A 9297-nucleotide genomic window follows, 5' to 3' on the forward strand; every position below is an offset into this window, starting at 1 on the left:
AGCAAACTGCTGATAAACTAATTGAAATTCAAAGCATCACGTGATGGGAATGGCAATACTGTTAATGAAGCCTACCTACTTATGCAGAGCCTATAGTGATTGGGACTAACGTGGTTAGGACTCCGGGCTTCCACGGCAGGGGGCATGGCTTTGATCCCTGGTTGGGGACCTAAGATCCCATGGGCCTTGACATATGCCAAAAAAAAAGTGAAAGCTTATAGTCTTTAAATCTTTTCTGAGCATTCATGCTGCTCTGGGCATGAGCTCGGCTTTCTAGATTCCCTGGTACACTCAGGAGTTTTTCAAAGGCTTTATTCCCCAGAATCTCACTCCACAGCCTTTGCTTCCTTTTATCATGTTTATTGCTTCCTTCAACTGTTGATTTTCACCCCAGGTGGCAGCAGCTTGTTCCTTTGGCTGCCAATATTTTTCAGGAACATCCTTCACCCTGAGGGCACTCCAAGACAGGTGAAACAAAGGCAGGCTCCTTGTGGTGGTTCTTCAGGGAATTCACAGACATGTCAAAACAAGTGTGATTCCTTGGTAACAAGGTTTTGTCTACTCTCTCCAATATCATGCATTCATACTGGGAATTCAAATTGCCATCTTGAAGAATACCATGTAAGTGTGTGTTGGGGGGGTTAAAGCTAAGTTAAAATGTTACATATTCTCTTATTATGTTTTAGTGGCTTTCTTCTGGTTAAATGTTTAGTGGATTGCTATAAAGTTTTGCTTATCTTCCAGCGTTCCAATAAAGTTAATCCTTACAGGACCCTTATTCTCCACTCCTCTGACCCCCCAAGTAAATGAGTAAATGTTTAAAAATGAAAATTAGATCCCATTATTCCTTTGCTGAATCAGAACTCATGAATGTGGTTTTCAAGGTCCTGCACGATCAACCTTTCCCTACCCATCCAGCCACAGGCCACACCACTCTCTCCCTTTCTTAGGCCAGCCTCTCCAAAGCCTCAGTCTAAGTTAAATCGCTCTTCTCAAAAACCTCTTGAACATTTCCTTAATAGACTTTATGAAATTTGTCATCATTTCTGTGGTTACTTGTGTAATTATTTATTTATTATTGGTTCTCCTTTGGATTATAAACTTCATAAGACTATGTCTATTTTGCTCATCATCTCTATAAATAGTGCCTATCACAATGCTGAGCTAATAGTCAATGATAAAAGAATGTTTGTTGAATTAATAAATGAAAGAATGAGTAGATTTGGGATCAGAAGCAGTCTATTGTGATTTTTCCCACGGGGTAATAGCATTAAGTGTTTCCTGGGCACCTGTCTACATGCTAGCAATGGGAGTAAACTCTCTTTTTCCCTTGTTCTTTGCCCCCTTATATGTGTCAGGAATATGATCCTGTTTGTTCAAGGACTACTCTGGGATGGAGGAACTGAATTCCAAGATGAACCAGGGGCAAGAGTGGAATTTTTATGCTCAAGATGAACTAGGAATTATCAATGAAGAAGGAGAGAAGCTAAACCCATTAGACTAAAAAAAAAGAAAAGATTTTTCATATTAAAGTATTTACAATTGAAGTTGATTTACAATGTTGGGTTAATCACAGCAAAGTGATTCAGTTCTATTTATATACACACGTATGTGTATATGTAGGTATATATATGGATGTGTGTGTGTGTGTGTGTGTGTGTGTATGTATACATGTTCTTTTACAGATTCTTTCCCCTTACAGATTACAAAATATTGTTATTACAAAATAGTATAGTTCCCTATGCTATATAGTAGGTCCTTGTTGGTCACCTTACACACTACTATACTTAGTAGTGTGTGTGTTAATCTCAAACTCCTAATTTATCCCTTCCTCCATCTTTCCCCTTTTAAATTCATTAGATTGTTCAAGAAGTTCAAAAGGCCATTAGTTTATGAAGACATAGTTCTCATAAATGTTATGATGATATAAATAAAACAAAAATGAGGGCAAAAGACATTGTAATTATGGTAAAATCTAACAGATGTGTCAAAAAACACAGCTACAGGCGCTTCCAAGGGGAAACTTAAAAATGTGAATCCAGTGGAGTGTGAAGAAAAGAGGAAGCAGGTTCTCACTGTTGGGAGTTAAAAGTAGTTCCCTGGCGGCTCAGACAGTAAAGCATCTGCCTACAATGTGGGAGACCAGGGTTCAAACCCTGGGTCGGGAAGGGAAGATTTCCTGGAGAAGGAAATGGTAACCCACGCCAGTGTTCTTGCCTGGAAAATCCCATGGATGGAGGAACCTGGTAGGCTACAGTCCTTGGGGTTGCAAAGAGTTGGACACGACTGAGCGACTTCACTTTTCTTTCTTTTTTCTTTTAGGGGCTTAGAGATTTGAAGGTGAAAATTGAGAGGCAACATTGGAAGTTATGAAGAAATATATATATATACTTTAATATTGCTGTGAATTTTAGCCTGATTATAAAAGTTAAATATGAATGTTTTGAAACTTAGGATATTGTAGGAGATATTAGAAGTGACAAATGGAATTTCATGCTTGGAAAGGCTGTAGGTATTTTTAATCATTGTTTGGTTGTTGTTAGTTGCTAAGTCACATCTGACTCTTTGCTACCCCATGGGCTGTAGCCTACCAGGCTCCTCCATGGGATTTCCTGGCAAGAATGCTGGAGTGGGTTGCCATTTCTATAAATTATCTTTTTATTTGAAATACCAGTCCGATCACACATGACTCAAGAATATTCAAATAATAAAGCAAATATAATTAGATGTTAAAGATCGATCCTTAAACATTGTAGCCAGTCATTCCAGGCTTGCCTGTGATTTCACTGATATAAAGCCATGGCCATACCTCACTAGCCACTGAACTATTTGGCACAGTCTCCTTAACGGTGAGCTATTTGCAGCGGCCAGTTTGAGCGCTGCTGATGATTTTTTCAGGTTCTAAGTAGTTGTAGAAATCTCAGCAGAGGTTGGAGAAGCCAGCTTTGTCATAAGGTCTGAGACCAAGATGTGGCTAATCCAGGCTTTGAGCAAGTCACAGCACCATCTGTTAGCACTGGAGACTTCTCAGTGAGATTACGGACAAATTGTCACCTTTAACAGTTGACTGAATTAGGTCTAGGTAGTTTACAAGGCTGATAAGAATAAAGGGATCCAGGAAGCAGAAGTGTGGAGGAGAGCAGAGCTTAATGCTTCACCGGTGTATCTGAGCTGGCAGTGACACGTCAGGAATAGGGCTGAGGGAGGAGAGGGAAGTCAGGAATCGTTTAGGCGGGGGATCACTCAGAGAGGCCATGAGAGGCTGTTGGAATGAAGATTTGAGATGAATCATTGCAGAGTCACTTAGTTGGGCTGTCTCTTCCTCTTTTTTTTTTCTTTCTTATTTTCTTGTGCCATTTTCTGAATTCCCTCTGATCAAATCTTCAGAATGTATAAAATGGTATACCTGTGTCTATGTGTATTTGCCTATATCTCCTTGAAAAATAATAATGCAATTTAATTTCTGGAGCCATCTAGAAATATAAAAGGATCTGTTAGCTTGTGTCTAGCTGCATGTGAAAGAACATCCTGGTAGTAGTGGCTTAAATAATAAGAGCAATGATGTCACAGTACACGAAATCTGGAAGTATTTGGTTCCAGGGTTGGTTCAGTGGTTCAATTATATCATCAAAGCCCAGACTCTTTTTATCTCTCCACCCTGTTGTCCTCAGCTTGTGACTCTTCATTTTTTAAAAGTATGTCATGTATCTCATGATCACCAGATACAATTTCTTAAGTTCTGACTTAGAGGCAAAAGCTCCAGCTTAAAATACAATATATTGTGAGGTTTGTTTCTGCTTGGCATACATGTGTGCACGCACACATACACGCATTCATTTATACTAAAAATAAAGACTTAAAGAACAGTCCGTGGAGGGGGTGGTGGTGGAAACAACTAGTGACTGTCCTTGGAATATGTCCATAAGGAACATGTGAAATCTTGAAATGAATTCCTGAGAATACAAGCAATCACTCTTCCACGCCCAATAAAGAAGTATGTACATGCTCAGTCACATCTGACTCTTTACAAGCCCATGGTCAATAGCCTGCCAGGCTCCTCTGTCCATGGGATTTCTCAGGCAAGAATACTGGAGTGGGTTGCCACTTCCTTCTCCAGGGGACCTTCCCAACTCAGGGATCAAACTCACGTCTCCTGCACTGGCAGGCGGAATCTTTACAACTGAGCCACATGGGGATCACGATAAAGAAGTTCGTGCTCAATCATTTCAGTTGTGTCCAACTCTTTGTGACTCCATGTACTGTAGCCCGAAAGGCTCTTCTGTCCATGGGATTCTCCTAGCAAGAATACTGGAGTGGGTTGCCATTTCCCAGTCCAGGGGATAAAGAAATGAGGATGTGGCAAATCAGCAAGTGTGGGATGGGCTGTGGTTTAAAGAGAGGACGCCTGACTACAACTCGGGATAGAGGAGCTCGGGCTCTGACACAGGTCTGCTGAAACCCTTGGGCTGGATGGGAAGACAGTCTCTGGAGTGATGGCAGCTGACTTTACTTCTCTGTCAGAGTTGGCTGCAAGTCGAACTTGGCTGCAAGTCCTCTATTTGGCAGCATCTCAGTTTGAGGTTTGATGCTCATGACCAGGGGCCCCTAGTTAATCACTCTTAATCATTGCTATTTAAAATTGTGACATTCTAACATGTGACTGAACTGCAACTAGTATTTGGAGAGCACCCAGAGTTTCTAGATATATTTTTAAAACATCATTCTTAGTATACATTTTATTAAACATCCTTTTAGACATTGCCTCTTGCCATATACTTTATTCTTTTTATATAGTAACTTGCATATTACAAAAAGGAATAGTTTTCTCTTATTGTATACAATTCAGAAGATACAGAAAAGCACAAGGCAGAATCTAAAACTCACCCATGTTCACATTTTTATAGCTTACAGATAATCACTTTTATATTTTTTTGTATTTTCTTCTAGTCAGTTTTACATGTCTATAAAACAAAATTAGGAATATACTAATTTGGATAGATACAAATTTTACCTCAGTGCCTGCCTGGGGGTGAGTCATGAGATAAATGAAGTGGAAGAGGAAAAATGCATGGGTTACTGGTTTACACTGTTACACTTTCATACTGATCTCCAATCATCCCCGCACAGCCATGGATATCTTGACTTCTTGGGAAGGGCTTCTACTCCATGACTATCAATACCATATGTGGGTATCAATCATGGGAACCCTTGACTAGACAAAATAGGATTCAGAAACTTCATTAAAAAAAGTTTAAAACATATATTTTTCATGGCAGAGCTAGTTGTAGGATGTGATTAAGGAGGGTGCCTAATTGGTGGCTTGGGGGATGTTGGTGTATACATCCACATGCCAGCCAGATGGATTAACATCTCAGGCTCTAAACTAAAATTTCCTAATCTTAAAGTGTAATTTCTAGGAGTCGGATAAACTTTGTGGTACCCATGCTGGAGGAGAAACTGCTCTGCCCCTAGATCCAAAACACTTTCTTTTCAAAGTCCAGCATATTTGCTCAGGATCTATGGCACAGGGAAGTTCAGACAGGCTTTGTCACCTTATGAAGGTGATAATACTACTCCCATTCTACAGATGAAGGAACTGAGGCTAATACAGATTAAATAATGTGGCCAAAGTCATTCAGCTAATGTGTGAACTCAAATCATTGTGTTTCCAAAGACTATGTCTTGAGATTGGTTAGCTTTTAACCAAATCTCCTTTGCCCACAGCTAGACCTCGTCTCCCGGTTTCTCTGGCAGGTAAGTATGGCCATGTGACCAGGAGCCCTGGCCAATGAAGTGTGGTGGAAGTGATGGATGCCACTTGCAGGTTTGTCCATGGCAACTGCCCACACATAATGTTCCATATCTTCTCTTCCCTTTGTGTGATGGCTGGATGCCAATGCACAAGGAGACCTTGGAATCCACATGTGGAGGATGGTGGTACCTCTGTCAGCCTGGGTCCCTGAACGGCTTGTGGAGCAGAGCACCTTCCCCTGCCACCAATTTTCCTTCACTCGAGACCTATTGGACTTCATGCGAGTCCACGTATCATTAGCAGCTGTCATTCAGTTCAGTTCAGTCGTGTCTGACTCTTTGTGATCCTATGAACCGCAGCACGCCAGGCCTCCCTGTCCATCACCAACTCCCAGAGTTTACCCAAACTCACGTCCACTGAGTCGGTGATGCCATCTAACCATCTCATCCTCTGTTGTCCCCTTCTCCTCCTGCCCTCAATCTTTCCCAACATCAGGGTCTTTTCAAATGACTCAGCTCTTCACATCACATGGCCAAAATATTGGAGTTTCAGCTTCAGTATCAGTCCTTCCAATGAACGCCCAGGACTGATTTCCTTTCAGATGGACTGGTTGGATCTCCTTTCAGTCCAAGGGACTCTCAAGAGTCTTCTCCAACACCACAGTTCAAAAGCATCAATTCTTTGGTGCTCAGCTTTCTTTATGAATCCAACTCTCACATCCATACATGAACTACTGGAAAAACCATAGCCTTGACTAGATGGACCTTTGTTGACAAAGTGTTGTCTCTGCTTTTTAATATGCTATCTAGGTTGGTCATAACTTTCCTTCTAAGGAATAAGTGTCTTTTAATTTCATGGCTGTAATCACCATCTGCAGTGATTTTGGAGCCCAGAAAAATAAAGTCAGCCACTGTTTCCACTGTTTCCCCATCTATTTGCCATGAAGTGATGGGACCGGATGCCATGATCTTAGTTTTCTGAATGTCGAGCTTAAGCCAACTTTTTCATTCTCCTCTTTCACTTTCATCAAGAAGCTCTTTAGTTCTTCTTCACTTTCTGCCATAAGGGTGGTGTCATCTGCATATCTGAGGTTATTGATATTTCTCCCGGCAATCTTGATTCCAGCTTGTGCTTCATCCAGCCCAGCGTTTCTCATGATGTACTCTGCATATAAGTTAAATAAGCAGGGTGGCAATATGTCAGGAAGCATTTAACAGTAAGATTCCTGTGTGTGGTTTCCTATCTTTCTTGAGTCCTCTATTCCTTATCAGTTTCTGTCAGGGGCAAGAGGAGCAGGCAAGACTCTCCCAGCATGGAGATCAAAGAGATGGGATGCTTGCATAGGATTTCCTTCATTAGCTTTTCCATTTGGTGAAAGGGGTTATTTACAACCCTCTTATGGATCGCCTCTTAGCCTTATGGCCTCTATTGCTCCTTACTTCTTTGGTAAACTTGTAAAGTCTGGTCTCTTGATCTTTATCTAAAGAAGCAACTGGTATATATTACTCTTACAAAATTCAATAAAACACCTTTGCTCCATCAGAGCTTGGGTTCCTGTGTCTTTCTCTCTCTCTCTCTCTCTCTCTCTCTCTATTTCTGGCTGATTCCCTGGAGCACGAAAGCTGGCTGTGTAACCCAGGGAATATTAGCCTCTTTCTTTCTTTCACTCTCTCATTGTTGACTCCAGACCACCAGGTTCCAGTCCAATAAAGGACCAACAACAATATACAGCCTTGATGTACTCCTTTTCCTATTTGGAAACAGTCTGTTGTTCCATGTCCAGTTCTAACTGTTGCTTCCTGACCTGCATACAGGTTTCTCAAGAGGCAGGTCAGGTGGTCTGGTATTCCCATCTCCTTCAGAATTTTCCACAGTCTATTGTGATCCACCTTAACTAAATCATATAGCAGGTAGGTAGCAGAACCAGAATACTAACTTGGGTCTGTCTTGTGGCTCCATTAGCCTGTGCTTTTTTCACAGTACCATTTTGTGTCTTTCTGTAATGAACAAACTACAGAAATTGTACCCTTCTGGGGGAATTACCTGGCAGTCCAGTGGTCAGGACTTCATGCTTTCCTGGCAGGCAGCACAGGTTTGATCCCTGGTCAGGGAATCAAGATCATGCAAGCTGCATGATGTGGCAAAAAATAAAATAAAATAAAAGCAGTATTCTTCCAACAGCTGGCTTTAAGAGCATAGAGCTACCCAGTCAGTCAGTCAGTTCAGTCACTCAGTCGTGTCTGACTCTTTGCGACCCCATGAATCACAGCATGCCAGGCCTCCCTGTCCATCACCAACTCCCGGAGTTCACTCAAACTCATGTCCATTGAGTTGGTGATGCCATCCAGCCATCTCATCCTCTGTCATCCCCTTCTCTTCCTGTCCCCAATCCCTCCCAGCATCAGGGTCTTTTCCAATGAGTCAGCTCTTTGCATCAGGTGACCAAAGTATTGGAGTTTCAGCTTCAGCATCAGTCCTTCCAATGAACACCCAGGACTGATCTCCTTTAAGATGGACTGGTTAGATCTCCTTTCAGTCCAAGGGACTCTCAAGAGTCTTCTCCAACACCACAGTCCAAAAGCATCAATTTTTCGGCGCTCAGTTTTCTTCACAGTCCAACTCTCACATCCATACATGACCACTGGAAAAACTATAGCCTTGACTAGACGGACCTTTGTTGGCAAAGTAATGTCTCTGCTTTTTAATATGCTATCTAGGTTGGTCATAACTTTCTTTCCAAGGAGTAAGCGTCTTAATTTCATGGCTGCAATCACCATCTGCAGTGATTTTGGAGCCCAGAAAAATAAAGTCTGACACTGCTTCCACTATTTCCCCATCTATTTCCCATGAAGTGATGGAGCCAGGTGCCATGATCTTAGTTTTCTGAATGTTGAGCTTTAAGCCAACTTTTTCACTCTCCTCTTTCACTTCCATCAAGAGGCTTTTTAGTTCCTCTTCACTTTCTGCCATAAGGGTGGTGTCATCTGCATATCTGAGGTTATTGATATTTCTTCTGGCAATCTTGATTCCAGCTTGTGCTTCATTCAGCCCAGCGTTTCTCATGATCTACTCTGCATAGAAGTTAAATAAGCAGGGTGACAATATTCAGCCTTGACGTACTCCTTTTCCTATTTGGAAACAGTCTGTTGTTCCATGTCCAGTGCTAACTGTTGCTTCCTGACCTGCATACAGATTTCTCAAGAGGCAGGTCAGATGGTCTGGTATTCCCATCTCTTTCAGAATTTTCCAGAGTTTATTATGATCCACAGAGTCAAAGGCTTTGCCATAATCAATAAAGCAGAAATAGATGTTTTTCTGGAGCTCTCTTGCTTTTTCGATGATGCAACAGATGTTGGCAATTTGATCTCTGGTTCCTCTGCCTTTTCTAAAACCAGCTTGAACATCTGGAAGTCCACAGTTCACGTATTGCTGACCAAGGAAGCTCTGATCTAGCCATTTTTCTCTCTGCTAATCTCTGGGCCACAGAAACACAGCCAATTATGTGTTAACTGATTCAAGTTGTCTTTTTGAAATTTATATTGGTT

Source organism: Odocoileus virginianus, chromosome 13, assembly GCF_023699985.2.
Source record: "Odocoileus virginianus isolate 20LAN1187 ecotype Illinois chromosome 13, Ovbor_1.2, whole genome shotgun sequence".
Classification (NCBI taxonomy): Eukaryota; Metazoa; Chordata; class Mammalia; order Artiodactyla; family Cervidae; genus Odocoileus; species Odocoileus virginianus.